General features: G+C 36.2%; 1 protein-coding gene across 1 annotated transcript in view; it reads left to right on the top strand.

Moving 5' to 3' along the window:
- Positions 1-4,015: 4,015 nt before the first annotated feature.
- LOC137628753 (uncharacterized) overlaps positions 4,016-19,299 on the top strand; it is an 86,176-nt gene continuing 70,892 nt past the window's right edge. Inside the window, exon 1 of the mRNA XM_068359950.1 lies at positions 4,016-4,146. The gene's annotated coding sequence lies outside the window, so the exon portion shown is untranslated. The remainder of the gene's footprint in view (positions 4,147-19,299) is intronic.

The following is a 19,299-nucleotide window of genomic DNA, read 5'->3' as shown; positions in this document are numbered from 1 at the left end:
CCACAGCATATCTTATATAGTTTTCCCAATTCATGTACTGCTCATTTTTTAAAATAAATATAAAAGTCAAATCTTACTACATTTTATTCAAACATGTATAGGTTACGAACAAGATAATTAGTATTGGAAATATAATTTCGTGTAATTTACACGGGTTCCGCTAGTTATTATTATTATTATTATTATTATTATTATTATTATTATTATTATTATCATTAGCTAAGCTACAACCCTAGTTGGAAAAGCAGGATGTTATGAGCCCAAGGGCTCCAACAAGGAAAAATAACCCAGTGAGGAAAGGAAATAAAGAAATAATCAAACTACAAGAGAAGTAATGAACAAGTAATATAAAACATATTAGGAACAGTTACATTAAAAAAGGTCTTTCATAAATAAACTATAAACAACTGTTATCTTAATGGCTATTATTGTTATCTTTCATCAACTTCATTTGTTATGGCAACCCAATAATTCAATTAACAATAATCTATAAGACCAAGGACTCCAAAAAGGAAAAACAGTCCAGTGAGGAAAGGAAATAAAGCAATAAATAAGGAGAAAATGAACAATTAATATAAAACATTTTAAAAACTGTAACGAGATCAAAATAGATCTTTCATATATAAACTATAAACTATTGTTATTCCATTCATTATTATTATCTTCTATCAACTTCGTTTGCCATCATAATCCAATAATCCAAATGAAGAATAAGAAAATAAAGAAATAAATAAAGAGGAAATAAACAGTTAATAGAAAATATTTTAAAAACTGTAACAAAATTAAAATATTTCTCATATATAAACTATAAACTACTGTATTGATATTTTTCTTGTTATCATTGTTATCATCAATTAACTATTGAGATACTACCTCTAGAGAGTTATGAGGTACAGACAGTACTACATTGGATCCTTCTCTCTGGTTACGGTGCACTTTCCCTCTGCCTACACACACACACCGAATAGTCTGGCCTATTCTTTACATATTCTCCTCTGTCCTCATACAACTGACATCAAATAATTCTTCCTCACACAAGGGGTTCACTATTGAACTGTAATTATTCAGTGGCCACCTTCCTCTTGGTAAGGGTAGAAGAGACTTTAGCTATGGTAAGCAGCTCTTTTAGGAAAAGGACACTCCAACATCAAACCCTTTTTCTCTATTCTTGGGTAGTGCCATAGCCTCAGTACCATGGTCTTCCACTGCCTTGGGTTAGAGTTCTCTTGCTTGAGGGTACACTCGGGTACACTAATCTGTCTTATTTCTCTTCTTCTTGTTTTGTTAAAGTTTTTTTTTATAGTTTATATAGAAGTTTATTTTAATGTTATTACTGTTTTTAAAATATTTTATTTTTCCTTGTTTCCTTTCCGCACTGGGCTACTTTCCCTGTTGGAGCCCCTGGGCTTATAGCATTCTTCTTTTCCAACTAGGGTTGTAGCTTAGCGAGTAATAATAATAATAAAATAATAACTGCGTTTGTTTTGACAATCCAATAATCCAAATGAGGACTAAGAAAGAAACACGAAAACAATAAATCAAAAGAAATGGCGGATCACAAAAGAGTCGAGAACCAGAACATTTCCAAGATAAAATCTTGGGGCTTTTGCTCACACAAAATAAACAAGAGAGACCAAGAGACCCAAAAGAGGCGTAGATAAAAGAGAAAAGTGTTGAGAGAAGCGACGTAGTTTCTCTCCTGTTGATTTCCTAAATGCAGCTAAGGTCGAAAATTTAATTTCCCTTAATGGTCGTGACGAACTTACGGATAAATACGATAACATTTTCGTCTGGGGGCAGCAGTCTTTTCAAGAGTGCCTTTCCCGAAATCTCTTCTCTCTCTCTCTCTCTCTCTCTCTCTCTCTCTCTCTCTCTCGAAGCAACCTCACACATATTCTCTCAGTGAATTTTACAAGATATCTCAATCTTTTTCTAAGGCTTAATCTGCTAATATATTTCAATTTTAACTTACCTGTTTCTCTCATTGTGTAAATTTCGCTCTCTCTCTCTCTCTCTCTCTCTCTCTCTCTCTCTCTCTCTCTCTCTCTCTCTCTCTCTCTCTCTGACAAAAAAATTCTCTACTTTATTTTAAAAATCTTCTCTCTCTTTAACCGACTTTCCAAATCTCTCTCTCTCTCTCTCTCTCTCACTCTCTCTCTCTCGAAGCAACCTCACACATATTCTCTCAGTGAATTTTACAAGATCTCTCACACTTTTTCTAATGCTGAATTTGCTAATCTCTTTCGCTTTAACCTACTTCCCCTTCTCTTTCTCTCATTGACTAATTTCTTTTCCTCTCATTGTGTAAATTTCGCCCCTCTCTCTCTCTCTCTCTCTCTCTCTCTCTCTCTCTCTCTCTCTCTCTCTCTCTTAGTGGCAAAAAAATTCTCTACTTGATTTTAAAAATGTTCTCTCTTCAACTGACTTTCCAAATCTCTCTCTCTCTCTCTCTCTCTCTCTCTCTCTCTCTCTCTCTCTCTCTCTGACACAAAAAATCTCTCTTTGATTTAAGAAATGTTCTCTCTCTCTAACCGGCTTTCCAAATCTCTCTCTCTCTCTCTCTCTCTCTCTCTCTCCTCTCTCTCTCTCTCTCTCTCTCCTTCAATGTACAATACGTAAACAGATATATCAGAATAAAAAACTTGTATTTCCTTTCTATGCAACAATAAAAAAAGTCCTTCAGACATAACGGAAAGATAAGGGAAAACAAAGTTTAAAGACATCTAAGTGTCTTTATCACCAGTTCTATAACAACTATTTTTGTTTCCTTGCCAAAAGAAGCAACAAGAAATCTGAAAGTAAGGGTTGTGGTGGCCGATACGGTAACGTCCCTGATTGGTGAACGCCAGACTGGGGTTCGAGTCCCGCTCAAACAAGTTAGTTTCTTTGGTCGCTGCAACCTCACCATCCTTGTGAGCTAAGGCTGGGGGATTTGGGGGAGTCTATAGGTCTATCTGCTGAGTCATCGGCAGCCATTGCCTGGCCCTCCTTGGTCCTACCTTGCGTGGAGAGGGGGCTTGGGCGCTGATCATATGTTTATAAGGTCAGTCCCTAAGGCATTGTCGTGCTTGATAGGGCAATGTCACTGACCCTTGTCTCTGCCATTCATATGTGCCCTTTAAACCTTTAAACTGATGGAAAACCAAGAGACATTTATGTTTTTAACCAACTCTAATAACTAAAAATCTTTTATTCAGTCTCTCTGGCAAAACTAACAAGAGGGCACTCAGTAGAGAGCAGGCGTCCGCCACGCAAAGCAGTCTTATTTTGCTCTTTTATTGAGTATTTGTACTTCGATGTACATTCTTCGAAATATAATGGATTTGTCCTTGGGTCATACCCCACATTTCCAGCAAGTTTATTTAAAATTGGTTCTGTAGTTTCGGCGTAAATAAAAAATAAACAAATATTTTGCCACTTACTTAACATTGCGATTATTTTCAAAGTACTGCTGCGTACTTGCGCTTTGATGTACTTTATCCAGAATATTAGAGATTCATCCTTGGTTCATACCCAACATGACAACTAAGTTTGGGCAAAATCGGTACAGTAGTTTTTATGTAAATTTGCTCACAAAAAAACATCAAATAAATTAACTAAGAAACAGACAGGGGTGAATATATACACTTATGATTTTTTCGGTAAATTGGTTTTTGTGTAAATTTGCTCACAAAAGACAAACAAATAAATTAACTAAGAAACAAACAGGGGTGAAGACAAACCCTCAAGATTTTAGCGAAGGCAACAAACAAAAAACCTAACAAATAAATAACAAGAACAAGCAACAGTGACAGTTATGGCTCGATCAAATCTCACAGATAAGGAGTCACATAAATCATCAGGAAAATAGACTTGAAAAAATAAATGTTTTATGGCTCCTGATACGGCCATAAATACATTAAGAGGAGGACATCGATAACTTAAATCTCTCTCTCTCTCAAGATATTTAAAAAGATGAAGTTCAACGTTCCGGCCAATAACAGTTGGGACTTGTGTGAGTTCAAAGACGTCTCTCTCTCTCTCTCTCTCTCTCTCTCTCTCTCTCTCTCTCTCTCTCTCTCTCTCTCTCTCTCTTCGCCTCCATCATCTTTATTTTTTTATTTTACTTCTTTCTTTTCATAAGGAGTCTGGAGACGGCATTTTTTCGTAAGTTATTGATAACATTAATGTTCTGTTTCTAAGTCAACGCTATAAATTCTACATTTATCCTGTTTGGTTTTGTCATTTTTTTTTTATATTCTACATTAATTCCATTTTGATTTTCACTTTTTGTTATTTCATAAACTTTTTTTTTCTATATATTTTTGTTAAATGATGAAGAGTCGATTGTAATGGAAACTGATTTTTCGTAACATAGTTAAAAAAAGATGTCACCAGATATTTTTTTTTCTATTTTTTTTTTTTGTAACTAAGGGTTGTGGTGGCCTATTGGGAACGTCCCTGCCTAAGGATCTTCCGGACTGTGGTTCGAGTCCCGCTCAAGCTCGATAGTTTCTTGTAGTGTTTACAACCTCGACATTATTGTGAGTTAAGGATGGGGGGGGGGTGTATTGGGAGCCTAGGGGTCTACCTGCTGTGTCAAGACAAGCCATTGTCTGGACCTTCCTGGTCCTAGTTTGGGCGGAGAGGGGTCTTAGGCGCAGATCAAATGGATGTAAGGTCAGTCTCTAGGGCATTGTCACTGCTCCTTGTCTGCCATTCATGAGCGGCTATTAAATCTTAAACTTTTAATCGTAATCAAAGTATAATAACAAAAGAAAACACACGATTCTGCTAAACTTTCTCTAATATCTCTCATTGATTTAAAAATTGTTCTCTATTTAACTGACTTTCCAAATCTCTCTCTCTCTCTCTCTCTCTCTCTCTCTCTGATAAAAAATCTCGTTGATTTAAAAAATGTTCTCTCTTTCTAACTGACTTTCCAAATCTCTCTCTCTCTCTCTCTCTCCCCCCCTGACAAAAAAAAAATCTCGTTGATTTAAAAAATGTTTTCTTTCTAACTGACTTTCCAAATCTCTCTCTCTCTCTCTCTCTCTCTCTCTCTCTCTCTCTCTCTCTCTCTCTCTCTCTCATTGACTAAATCATTCTTTCTTATACAACTGTTTTTCATCTAATATATATCTGTCTACTCTTCATACGTTGTCAAGAAATGGAAGGTAGTAAGTGAGCCCCTCTGAGAGCGGGCCCGGGGAACCTGTCCTCAGGTAACTGCCAAAAATAAGGTTATCTGAGATTGCATTTCCCGCCTTTTCACACTGACTGAAGGGGAAATGAGAAAGGCCGAAATGGTGGCACTGACGCCTCAGCTCGGTCTGGGAAGAAATTTTCTCCAAGAGAAAAAAAAAAATCGAGGTTTTCAGTTCACAGGAAAATAGATTATATATATATAATGATAAAACTGTCATTTCGGTAAAAAAAATAATAATCATAATGTACCTGATTATATAGTTTTAAGAAATCGGGATTAAGATGTGACGTCTAAAATGTTCTTCGAGGAAAAAAAAAAAAAAGCATTTCGAGGTCTTCAATTTACCGTAAAATGAATTATATATAAAAAAGATAAAACTGTCCTTCCGGTAAAAACATAAATAGTTTGAAGGACTTGGGATTAAGATATTATGGACCTCAAAATTTCCTGCAAGGGAAAAAAAAAATCGAGGTTTTCAGTTTAACGTAAAATAAATTATATATAAAAAAGATAAAACTGTCCTTTCGGTAAATTCATTATTGATAATAATGAACTCGGATAAATCGTTTGAAGAACTCGGAATTAAGATATTATGACCTCTAAATGTTCTGCCAGAGAGAGAAAAAAAAAAAAGATTTCGAGGTTTTAAACTTTCGAGGTTTTCAGTTTAACAGTAAAATAAACTATATGTATAAAAGATAAAACTGTCTTTCAGTAAAATCATTAATGATAATAGTGTACACCGCTAAATAGTTTTAAGAACTCGGGATTAAGATATTATGACATCTAAAATGTTCTGCCAAAAAAAAGGCATTTCAAGGTTTTCAGTATACACTAGAATATAGAAAATAAAATAAAATTGTCCTTTCGGGAGTCAATAATGAGGATAATGCACTCGCATAGAGATTGTTAAGAAATAGCAATGCGATGAGATGATAAAGTAGATAATTTCCACAGAAAATATAGGCAGTTTTAGGATTATTACCTCCGCCTACGAAGCTGGAAGGTGGTTATGTTTTTGCCCCTGTTAGTGGGTTTGTTTGTGAATAGCTTCCTGGCCTCAATTTTAATCGTAGAGTAATGAAACCTGCAGGGATTTACTGTTATATAAAAAAAGCTGGATATGATTAAATTTTGCAAGGTCAAGGTAACAGGTCAAACAAAATGTCCAATTCACGTAATGAGCAATAAGTTTGGACATCGTTGTGACAAGAGACTTCAAACTTTGTTCATATTCAAGTGCATGAAAATCCACGCCAATATATAAATGTCAAAGGTCAAGGTCAAGGTCGAGAAAAATGTAGAGAAGTAACTGTTGGCGGAGGCCTGCGCTCTAACGAGTGTCCCTCTTGTTTAAATCATCGTTTTTTTGAAGCTTCACTCGAGAAAGAAATTACATTTTCTTCGGATTAAGAAAACCCACTAAGGTGGCCGATGCAGTAACGTCCCTGACTGGCAAACTGGGGTTCGAGTCCCGCTCAAATTGATAGTTTCTTTGGTCGCTGCAACCTTACCATCCTTGGGAGATAAGGATGGGGGGTTTGGGGAAGCCTATCTGCTGGGACATCAGCAGCTTTTGCCTTGCCCTCCTTGGTTCTAGCTTGGATGGAAAGGGGGCTTGGGCGCTGATCATATGTATATATGGTCAGTCTCTAGGGCATTGTCCTGCTTGATAGGGCAATGTCACTGTCCCTTGCCTCTGCCATTCATGAGCGGCCTTTAAACCTTTAAACTAAACCTTAAACGCTTCAATAGAGAAAAAAAAACCAAAACCAGGAAATCAAGGTCACCCCTTGACAGAAAATTAAACGCTTCAATAGAGAAAAGAAAAACAGAAAATCAAGGTCACTACTTGACAGAAAATAATACATTACAGAAAAGAGACAAATCAAAATTCAATTGATTCTGATGTCTCAGAATAGGTGGGAGATGACGGAAGGGGGGGGGGGGGAGAGATGGCACAAGTAGGGGATATGACTGAAGGGGGGGGGGACTGTTGTTATTGGAGCCTTTGCTTGTGTAAGCTGATATATCAGGTTGCGAGAATGGTGCTGAATATCTTAAGGAAGGCGCAGAGGTCTGGTAACAACCAGCGGTTACATGTATTCAATTATTATAGAAACGTGTTTACAGTGTTGTATTTTCTTTAGAAACATATAAAGAGAAAAATAACAAAGCCTTATGTAAAAGCAATTCAATTGATGGTAGGCGTTTCTCTATTGAAGTTCAAAAGGGCTGCGAATGATTTTATGTGAAACCGGGTGACATAAGTCTCTTTTTCTAGTTTGAATATTTCAATGTTTTTTACTGTTCTTATTGTTTCATTTTAATTGTGCATTCCTTCTTTCGTAGTTTATTGTTTCCTTGTTTTCTTATTTTATGTAGCAACATATAAGGAGAACAACAACAAAGACTTTTGTAAAGCAATTCATGTGTTGGTATGCGTTCCTTTACAAAAGATCAAACTTGCAGCAAATGTTTTTTATGAAAAACAGGCTGACAAAAGTCTATTTTATATAGTTTATATATGAAGGATCTATTTCAATGTTTTTACTGTTCTTAGTGTTTCATTTTAATTGCACATTACTTCTCTTGTTTATTTGTTTCCTTGTTTCCTTTCCTCATTGGGTTATTTTTCCATAATAGACCCCTTTGGATAACAAAATCTTACTTTTCCCACTAAGGTTGTAGCTTACCTAATAAGTTTTCCAACTAGGTTTGTAGATTTACTACTACTACTACTACTACTACTACTACTACTACTACTACTACTACTACTACTATTAATAATAATAATAATAATAATAAAAGTAAGCACGACTTATATATGTATTTTTGTTAAAAGTGACCGTCTGCTAATACAGTAGCTAGAGGGTGGCAAATGGCAGGACATAAAAGAGAGAGAGAGAGAGAGAGAGAGAGAGAGAGAGAGAGAGAGAGACTAGCCCATGACACCGTCGTTGAAGTTGTCTATTAACTAAAGATTTAGTTTAAAGGTTTAAAGGTCGCTCTTGAATGGCAGAGGCAAGGGACAGTGACATTGCCCTAGCAATCAGGACAATGCCCTAGATACTGACCATATATTATATGATCAGCGCCCAAGCCTCCTATCCACCCAAGCTAGGACCAGGGAGGGCCAGGGAGGGCCAGGCAGTGGCTGCTGATGACTCAGCAGATAGACCTATAGGCTCCCCCAAACCCCCCCCCCAACCTTAGCACACAAGGATGGTAAGGTTGCAGACTCTAATGGCACTATCGAGTCTGAGCGGGACTCGAACCCCCGACTGGCAAACACCAGCCAGAGACGTACCAATCAGGCCACAGTTTTAAATACTGATAATTTTGTCCTCGTGTTATCTATAAAAACTCACAGAGAGAATAAAATTGGGATGATAAACTACACAGCAGGTGTGAACTTTTTAGTTGATTAGGTGAACTCGCCTGCCCTGCGATTTAAATTTTTTCGAATACTGTTGTCAACTGATTGAAAGAACATAAAAAAAATGCAGAATTTTAGCGACGTTGATTTTCAATATATAATATTTCTGTAAATATATATATATATATATATATATATATATATATATATATATATATACATATATATATATCTATATATTATACATATCTAAAAATATTATATATATATATATATATATATATATATATTATATCTATAAATATATATATATATATACATATATATATATATATATATATATATATATATATATATATATATATATATATATACATGCACATATTAACAACAGCAACTACAAATACTAGCCGTTTCTAGTCCATTGCAGGACAAAGGCCTCATATGTCAAATCATGTATGGGATTTGTCCGGTTTCATCACCATGCTGGCCAGTGCGGATTGGTGACGGAGGGAGATGTTCATCTGATTGCCCACAGCAAACCAAACTAGTATGGGTGGCCCTGACTAGTGTAGCTTTGCTGGACTTGGCAATACACAAACCGTTTCACCACGTTTAGGTATCATCACTCAGAAAGGGATATTGTATATATATTAACATGTATTATATATATATATATATATATATATATATATATATATATATATATATATATATATATATATATACATATATACATATATATGTATATATACAGTATATATATAAATACATATATATATAAATATATATATATATATATATATGATAAATTTTGCACATCTTTCTTCGTGGCCAAGTGGCTTAGTCACTGTCTATACAAGCTTGCCGACCAGGGTTCGATTCCCGGCCGGAGCCAAGCTCTTGTCTTTGTGTGATTTCGCCTGGGGCTCTGATCCCGAGGTCGTTAAGAGAATCCAGACATTAATGTATTAAAAATATATATGGCTCATTTGAATATATATATATATATATATATATATATATATATATATACATACATACATACATATATATATATATATATATATATATATATATACATAACTTCTGCAATATTTCCTCTGCCTCCTCTTCCTCTATAAAATTTTCAACTAGATCACAATGTCCGAGATATATTAATTTCAACTTCAGCAGAGCTACCGATTCGCCAAGTCGAAATTAAACTTTTCCTTTGGTGAGTTAAGGGGAAAAATCGATCTGTTCGGTTTGCAGAGTTTGCTACGAGTCTGGTTCAAATCGTGGCCAAGAGAGGAAAACAAATAGCTGTCTGATCCTTCCCTCAGTGGGAGCTTTACAGTACCTGTGGTACATTTGCCCAGGGGGAGAATTGAGCGTGTGCGCGTGCTGATTTTGGGTAGGGAGGAATACGTTTATAATTGGTGACTTAATCAAAATTTGAAAAAGGGAAACATCTTATAAAACAACTCAAACCATAGCAAGTTAGTATTTTTTGTCATGGTCTTGATCAGAGCTTTCCAATAAATAAATAAGTAAATAAATAAATAAATAAATAAATAAATAGCCTTGAAAAATTTTGCTACATCACACATTTTGTTGAAATCAGTACTGGAAGGGTTAAAATGCAACATAAAAATAAAAGCTATTACATATACAACACCTTTATAATCGTCTTACAGGAAGAGTAGATGAAAGAAAAACTGATCCATTTTGGGATATGATGCCTCATAACCTTCTGTTTCTAATAGACTGTTGCGTCAGTTTTGTCTCTGTGGCATATGTACAGTTTAACGGCTTAATGGCCAATCATGAATGGCTGAGGCAAGGGACAGTGACAATGCCCTAGTTAGCCGAACAATGCACTATAGTTAATTCTTTTTAGTGAGGCCGATTTACACCGACTCGCAGGGCTGCCCTTTTAGCTCGGAAAAGTTTCCTGATCGTTGATTGGTTGGGCAAGATCATTTTAACCAATCAGATAAACTTTTCCGAGCTAAAAGGGCACTGCTGCTAGTCGGTGAAAATGCGCCTCATTAAAAAAAAAAAAAAAAAAAAAAAATAGCACAGCTAGCAGGACAGCACCCTAGCCAATAGGACAACGCCCTAGCTAGTAAGAGAGTGCCATAGCTAGTAGGAAAATGTCCTAGAGACTGACCATATATACTGTATATATGGTCAACTCCCAAGCCCCTCTCCACCCAAGGTAGGACCAGGGAGGACCAGGTATTGGCTGCTGATGACTCAGCAGGTAGACCTATAAGCTCCCCGAAACCGCATCCTCAACTATCAAGGATGTTGAGGTTATAGATACTACAAGAAACAATAAAACCCCAGTCTGGCAGAACGTCAGTCAGGGACATTTTCAATAGGCACACCTCGCTCTCAGGAAGTGCACCCGATCACACACACTTACTGCGCAGAAAGTTATTGTGTTTAGCCCTGCCAAACACCTCTCCCATCTCTCACGACACTATCTGTTTGGTTACTCGCGCTCAGTAAAGGGGTGTCAGTGATTCCTGTGTTCAACTGTACTTTGTCTCTTTAAAAAGAATAATCAATGAATTATCATTTCTTGCAACTGCGTATGACTGACTTGGTTACATTAAAAAGTCTTTTTTTTTTTAGCTGATAATTTTTATTGTGTTATAATCTAAAACTGACTAGTATAATAATCGCGAAATCAGTTCTAAAACGAGAAATAAAACTTCATTTTATATGCATCATGGTTGAATCCTAATTCTGTCCAAAATTACAGACGATGAACGCATATATAAATGGAGCAAAGGATGCAATAATATTTGTGCTCCAACGTATTAAGTAACTAAGTTGCATATGAAGCCAGAGTTAAAGTTAGTTAGATTTTAAAGAAGTTTAGCTGAGTAAAGAATATGAGAAGCAAATGACGTTAAATTATAAGATATAAATATATCATAATTGATAAAATAAGCTAATAAATCCTATACGAATGAGATAACAATTTATTTTAAGACCAGTTTTTTTGTAGGTTTGATAAAAGGGCAAAAATCAAACTACCGTATTATTATTATTATTACTTGCTAAGCTACAACCCTAGTTGGAAAGGAGGTTGCTACCAGCCCAGAGGCTCCAACAGGGAAAATACCCCAGTGAGGAAGGGAAAAAGGGAAAAGAAAATATCTCAAGAAGAGTAACAACATCAAAATAAATATCTCCTGTATAAACTATAAAAAAACTAACAAAACAAGAGGAAGAGAAACAAGATAGAATAGTGTGCTCGAGTGTACCCTCAAGCAAGAGGGTATCTACTATCTTTCTCAAGTTCTAATTTTGCTATGAAGTGCAACCACACGGATTTATCCTACTGTTCAATTTGTGATGTGATTTACACTCTTTAAATGTGCATTCACGTCTTTCACTTGCTATGTGATCGGTAGACACTGGTCTTTACTGAAGACGATGTGACATTGGATTAATATACTGTCTCCAGTATACTGTTCACAACAACATTCGCTTTTTCTCACTGCCGAGCTGAAGGTATCAGTTACTGATATCTCCATTATATAATAAGAAGTGTCTGGATATATATATATATATATATATATATATATATATATATATATATATATATATATATATATATATATACTGTATATGTATATATATATATGTATATACACACACACACACATATATATATATATATATATATATATATATATATATATATAAATATAATATATATACAGTATATATATATATATATATATATATATATATATATATATATATATAAATATAATATATATACAGTATATATATATATATATATATATATATATATATATATATTGAAATTTCCGGTCACCCTCAGCGCCATTGTCAGACGTATAACTCCTCGGCCTCTCCCCGTCCCCCGGGCAGGGGAGAGAGAGTAGTCTTACCCTGGTGAGAGGGGGTGCGTACGTGTGCATATCTATCTAGACATTCAGCCCTCATTTTGACGGGTCGTGTACACTACCTAAAAAGAATAGAAAAGCAGAACAGTGTTGATCGTTATACTAAAGCTAAAGATATGATATTATGTGCTGTAAAACAGGTGTGGATTCTGATAATAGTGCTTGTAGTTGACGGGTAATGATCTAGCAGTTTCTGTACATATGTTCATTACTGATCTTTATATCTTTGCTTTCTCTCTACGCCAGGCTTTCTCTCACACCAGATTTCTAAGGTCAGTTTGTTTCGTATTATTCGTTTTATTGACTTATTTTATAATGAAATTGAAAATGATATCCCGGACTGGGGTTCGGGTTCCGCTCAAGCTCGATAGTTTCTTGTAGTGTCTGCAACCTTACCATCATTGTGGGCTAAGGATGTGAGGTTTGGAGGAACCTATAGGTCTACCTGCTGAGTCATAAGCAGCCATAGCCTAGTCCTCCCTGGTCCTCGCTTGGAGGGAGAGGGCATTGTCCTGCTAACCAGGGCACTGTCACTGTCCCTTGCGTCTGTCATTCATGAGCAGCCTTTCAACCTTTAAAGAAACCTTGGTTTTAACATGAGAGGTAGAGTAAACTCGAGTGCAACCCTTATTTGTGATCATTACGAAAGCCACTTCAAGGTTTAAAGGTTTAAAGGTCGCCCATGAATGGCAGAGGCAAAGGACAGTAACATTGCCCTAACAATCAGGATAATTCCCTAGAAACTGAACATTTATTATATGATCTTCGCCCAAGACCCCTCTCCGCCTAAGCTACGACCAGGGAGGGTCAAGCAATGGCTGCTGATGACTCGGCAGACAGACCTATAGGCTCGCCCAACCCCCCCAAAATTTAGCTCACAAGGATTGTAATGTTGCAGACACTAAAAGAACTAACGACTCTGAGCGGGACTCGAACACCCGTCTGGCAAACATCAGCCGGAGACGTTACTAATCAGGCCACAATAACCATAAAATTTTATCTAGAATAAAATCGCAGGGGATAAATTGAATCCTTCATTACATTACTTTACAACTCGGATCAAGATAAGAGCAGAGAAATTGTATATTTATTCGGACCGATGACATAATCTGTTTTGAATGATTTGTGACGGGCCGAAAGTCGACTTCCGGGGTCACCAATGTGACGGACCGAGAGAAGGTTGTGACTTAAAGACAGTATGAAAGCTACTGAGTGAGTTTATTATAGAACACTCTCCTTTATATACAAATGCTCAAAGCGAGAAGAAATTTCATGTTCGAAAAACAGACACTGTTACAGATGAAAAAGCAGACATGTTTATTCTGGTTCTTTTTAGTGCGAGGGAAGAGCGAAGATACAAGCATAATATATACACAAAATGAACTATGTACGATCGTGTGACACACGGTTGGTACAGATTCAAGAAAGAAATGAAAATCTCTGATATCCCTTTGAGAAAAGAAGTTGTAGGAGCTTCAAGGAAAGATAAAGGTTGCTTTTGTATACTGTTTAAAATCAATATTATTATTATTATTATTATTATTATTATTATTATTATTATTATTATTATTACATGCTAAGCTACAACCCTAGTTGGAAAAGCAGGATGATATAAGCCCAGGGGCCCCAACAGGGAAAATAGCCCAGTAAGGAAAAGAAACAAGGAAAGATAAAGGTTGCTTTTGTAAACTATTTAAAAACAATATTATTATTATTATCATTATCATTATTATTATTATCATTATTATTATTATCATTATCATTATTATTACTTGCTAGGCTACAACCCTAGTTGGAAAAGCAGGATGATATAAGCCCAGGGGCCCCACCAGGGAAAATAGCCCAGTGAGGAAAATAAAAAAGGAAAAATAGAATATTTTAAGATAAATAACATTAAAATAAATATTTCCTATATAAACTATAAAAACTTTATCAAAACAGGAGGAAGAGAAATTAGATAGAATAGTGTGCCCGAGTGTAACCTCAAGCGAGAGAACGCTAACAGAAATTCACGGTTAAAGGAACATTTTGAAGTTATAAGACTCATTAAATTACTGTGAAGCTTATTGCAAATGTTACAGCATGATGAAAGAAAGGAAGAAATAGGTTTCTCTTAAATATCTTTTAGTAATGCGTACAGTGCGCCCCGTGATGTGAAATCACTGCACTTACCCCTTTCGGGAATATTCTCGGACATGAATTTATTTATTATTACAGACGACGTCATATCAGCTTCAAAGAATCATGTAATTAGATAATATTGATCTTGAAAAATCTTAATGAGAAAAAAAGTGATTAAATCAACATAAATCATATGGGAAAATTAGAAAAGAATTATATAGTAATGAAATACAATTCCTATATGAAAACTATAATCTCTCTTCGCACTCCCCAAGAGAGATTAGCTCACCAAACGTTCAGCTGTGCTCCACAAGGCACTAGTAGAGTTGTAAGACCCAGGCCTACATGGCTGAGGACTATAAAGCGCGAAATAGATGATGAGTGGAGAAGTGTTGAATTAAAGCTCAAGATAGAGACGAATAGCGAAATCTAACCGAGGCCCTTTGCGTAAATGGGCGTAGGAGGATATGATGATGATGATGATGACGTGACATCTAGCGATAAAGTTAAGTAAATTCGATATACAATGAAAAGAGGTAATTACATAAAGTTTTAGAATAAAAATATGAAGTAAATATTGAGTTTTTTGATAATGTTCTTGCATAAAAAAATCTATGAAAACTTTGTTCATGATACCTAAAAAAAAAAAAAAATAATTAAACACTATAAAAAGTGAATAAAAATGCTTAGATAAACTTCTTAAATGTTAACACGACCTATAAATAGACAATGTTCTTCTATAATAAAAAAGAACAAATATTTTTCCGCATGATAGAAAAAAATTAATCAAGGCGTCATTTTTGACGGGTCACATACACCAGTTACAAATAATGGACAATAACAAATTAGCTGCTTATTACAGTTTTGACACGCAAAAGTATGTCTTGCAGTGGAATGTTTGGAATAACTCAAATTATCATGACGAGGAAGAAATAAAACAGCTACTTTCAACTTCCTCTAAAAACTGTCAATTTTTGCAAAAATACCTTCTCTAAGCTCCCTCTAAAAACTTAATTTTTGCAAAAATGCCTACTTTTACCTCACTCTAAAAACTTAATTTCTGAAAAAATACCTACTTTCAACTCCCTCCAAAAATTCTTAATTTTTGGAAAAATGCCTACTTTTAACACCCTCTAAAAACTGTTAATATCTGAAAAAATACCTACTTTCAACTCCCTCTAAAACCTTAATTTTTTGCAAAAATACCTACTTTTACCTCCCTCTAAAAACTGTTAATTTTTGCAAAATTACCTACTTTTAACTCCCTCTAAAAACTGTTAATTTTTGCAAAATTACCTAGTTTTAACTCCCTCTAAAAACTTAATTTTTTGCAAAAATACCTACTTTTACCTCCCTCTAAAAATTTTTCATTTTTGCAAAATTACCTACTTTTAACTCCCTATAAAAACTTAATTTTTTGCAAAAATACCTACTTTTAACTCCCTCTAAAAATGTTAATTTTTTGCAAAAATACCTACTTTTAACTCCTTCTAAAAGCTTAATTTTTGCAAAATGACCTACTTTTAACTCCCTATAAACCTGTTAATTTTTGAAAAATAAAAAAACATAAAACCGTCTAAGAAGTGTTGGTTGAGGCGATTTCATGGTCATCTACTGTATAAGAAAAGTCATGTTTAAAACATGAGTCAAAATCTTTAATAACATAAATGGACATGCGATTATTGCGTATAATAAAAACTGTGCAATGCTTCGCTTGCATGTGGTGATGCGGTGGTCAGTGCTGTTATAATTATGATTAAAAAATTATATGAAATTTTAAATAGGTACGTAGATATAATGAATCGAGGAGTTAATATTCTATTTAACTGTCATATACTGTATATATACATATATATATATTTCTACCTCATACTTGGGATCGAACGCTAGCCCCTTCTAATGAAAGGCCAGGTCGAAACCAACCATGCCACGAGAGCCCATAAAAGGAAATCTGAACCTGACCCTAATCTAGCTGTCCGAGGATTTACCTGGTGAGACATCAGTCTCTTTACCAGCGAGTTTTACCAGATTTCCCCGGGCCACCACGTGACACAATTGGTAGTAATTCATTCAAATTACCCCTAATGAGTCAATATGGATAAATATCAACACAACATCGTGTTCAAATAGAAATAAATTTCTACCTCATACTTGGGATCGAACGCTAGCCCCTTCTAATGAAAGGCCAGGTCGAAACCAACCATGCCACGAGAGCCCATAAAAGGAAATCTGAACCTGACCCTAATCTAGCTGTCCGAGGATTTACCTGGTGAGACATCAGTCTCTTTACCAGCGAGTTTTACCAGATTTCCCCGGGCCACCACGTGACACAATTGGTAGTAATTCATTCAAATTACCCCTAATGAGTCAATATGGATAAATATCAACACAACATCGTGTTCAAATAGAAATAAATTTCTACCTCATACTTGGGATCGAACGCTAGCCCCTTCTAATGAAAGGCCAGGTCGAAACCAACCATGCCACGAGAGCCCATAAAAGGAAATCTGAACCTGACCCTAATCTAGCTGTCCGAGGATTTACCTGGTGAGACATCAGTCTCTTTACCAGCGAGTTTTACCAGATTTCCCCGGGCCACCACGTGACACAATTGGTAGTAATTCATTCAAATTACCCCTAATGAGTCAATATGGATAAATATCAACACAACATCGTGTTCAAATAGAAATAAATTTCTACCTCATACTTGGGATCGAACGCTAGCCCCTTCTAATGAAAGGCCAGGTCGAAACCAACCATGCCACGAGAGCCCATAAAAGGAAATCTGAACCTGACCCTAATCTAGCTGTCCGAGGATTTACCTGGTGAGACATCAGTCTCTTTACCAGCGAGTTTTACCAGATTTCCCCGGGCCACCACGTGACACAATTGGTAGTAATTCATTCAAATTACCCCTAATGAGTCAATATGGATAAATATCAACACAACATCGTGTTCAAATAGAAATAAATTTCTACCTCATACTTGGGATCGAACGCTAGCCCCTTCTAATGAAAGGCCAGGTCGAAACCAACCATGCCACGAGAGCCCATAAAAGGAAATCTGAACCTGACCCTAATCTAGCTGTCCGAGGATTTACCTGGTGAGACATCAGTCTCTTTACCAGCGAGTTTTACCAGATTTCCCCGGGCCACCACGTGACACAATTGGTAGTAATTCATTCAAATTACCCCTAATGAGTCAATATGGATAAATATCAACACAACATCGTGTTCAAATAGAAATAAATTTCTACCTCATACTTGGGATCGAACGCTAGCCCCTTCTAATGAAAGGCCAGGTCGAAACCAACCATGCCACGAGAGCCCATAAAAGGAAATCTGAACCTGACCCTAATCTAGCTGTCCGAGGATTTACCTGGTGAGACATCAGTCTCTTTACCAGCGAGTTTTACCAGATTTCCCCGGGCCACCACGTGACACAATTGGTAGTAATTCATTCAAATTACCCCTAATGAGTCAATATGGATAAATATCAACACAACATCGTGTTCAAATAGAAATAAATTTCTACCTCATACTTGGGATCGAACGCTAGCCCCTTCTAATGAAAGGCCAGGTCGAAACCAACCATGCCACGAGAGCCCATAAAAGGAAATCTGAACCTGACCCTAATCTAGCTGTCCGAGGATTTACCTGGTGAGACATCAGTCTCTTTACCAGCGAGTTTTACCAGATTTCCCCGGGCCACCACGTGACACAATTGGTAGTAATTCATTCAAATTACCCCTAATGAGTCAATATGGATAAATATCAACACAACATCGTGTTCAAATAGAAATAAATTTCTACCTCATACTTGGGATCGAACGCTAGCCCCTTCTAATGAAAGGCCAGGTCGAAACCAACCATGCCACGAGAGCCCATAAAAGGAAATCTGAACCTGACCCTAATCTAGCTGTCCGAGGATTTACCTGGTGAGACATCAGTCTCTTTACCAGCGAGTTTTACCAGATTTCCCCGGGCCACCACGTGACACAATTGGTAGTAATTCATTCAAATTACCCCTAATGAGTCAATATGGATAAATATCAACACAACATCGTGTTCAAATAGAAATAAATTTCTACCTCATACTTGGGATCGAACGCTAGCCCCTTCTAATGAAAGGCCAGGTCGAAACCAACCATGCCACGAGAGCCCATAAAAGGAAATCTGAACCTGACCCTAATCTAGCTGTCCGAGGATTTACCTGGTGAGACATCAGTCTCTTTACCAGCGAGTTTTACCAGATTTCCCCGGGCCACCACGTGACACAATTGGTAGTAATTCATTCAAATTACCCCTAATGAGTCAATATGGATAAATATCAACACAACATCGTGTTCAAATAGAAATAAATTTCTACCTCATACTTGGGATCGAACGTGGTGGCCCGGGGAAATCTGGTAAAACTCGCTGGTAAAGAGACTGATGTCTCACCAGGTAAATCCTCGGACAGCTAGATTAGGGTCAGGTTCAGATTTCCTTTTATGGGCTCTCGTGGCATGGTTGGTTTCGACCTGGCCTTTCATTAGAAGGGGCTAGCGTTCGATCCCAAGTATGAGGTAGAAATTTATTTCTATTTGAACACAATGTTGTGTTGATATTTATCCATATTGACTCATTAGGGGTAATTTGAATGAATTACTACCAATTGTGTCACGTGGTGGCCCG

This window comes from Palaemon carinicauda, chromosome 2, assembly GCF_036898095.1.
Source record: "Palaemon carinicauda isolate YSFRI2023 chromosome 2, ASM3689809v2, whole genome shotgun sequence".
NCBI classification, from domain to species: Eukaryota; Metazoa; Arthropoda; class Malacostraca; order Decapoda; family Palaemonidae; genus Palaemon; species Palaemon carinicauda.
This window is presented reverse-complemented; position numbering and strand designations above follow the sequence as displayed.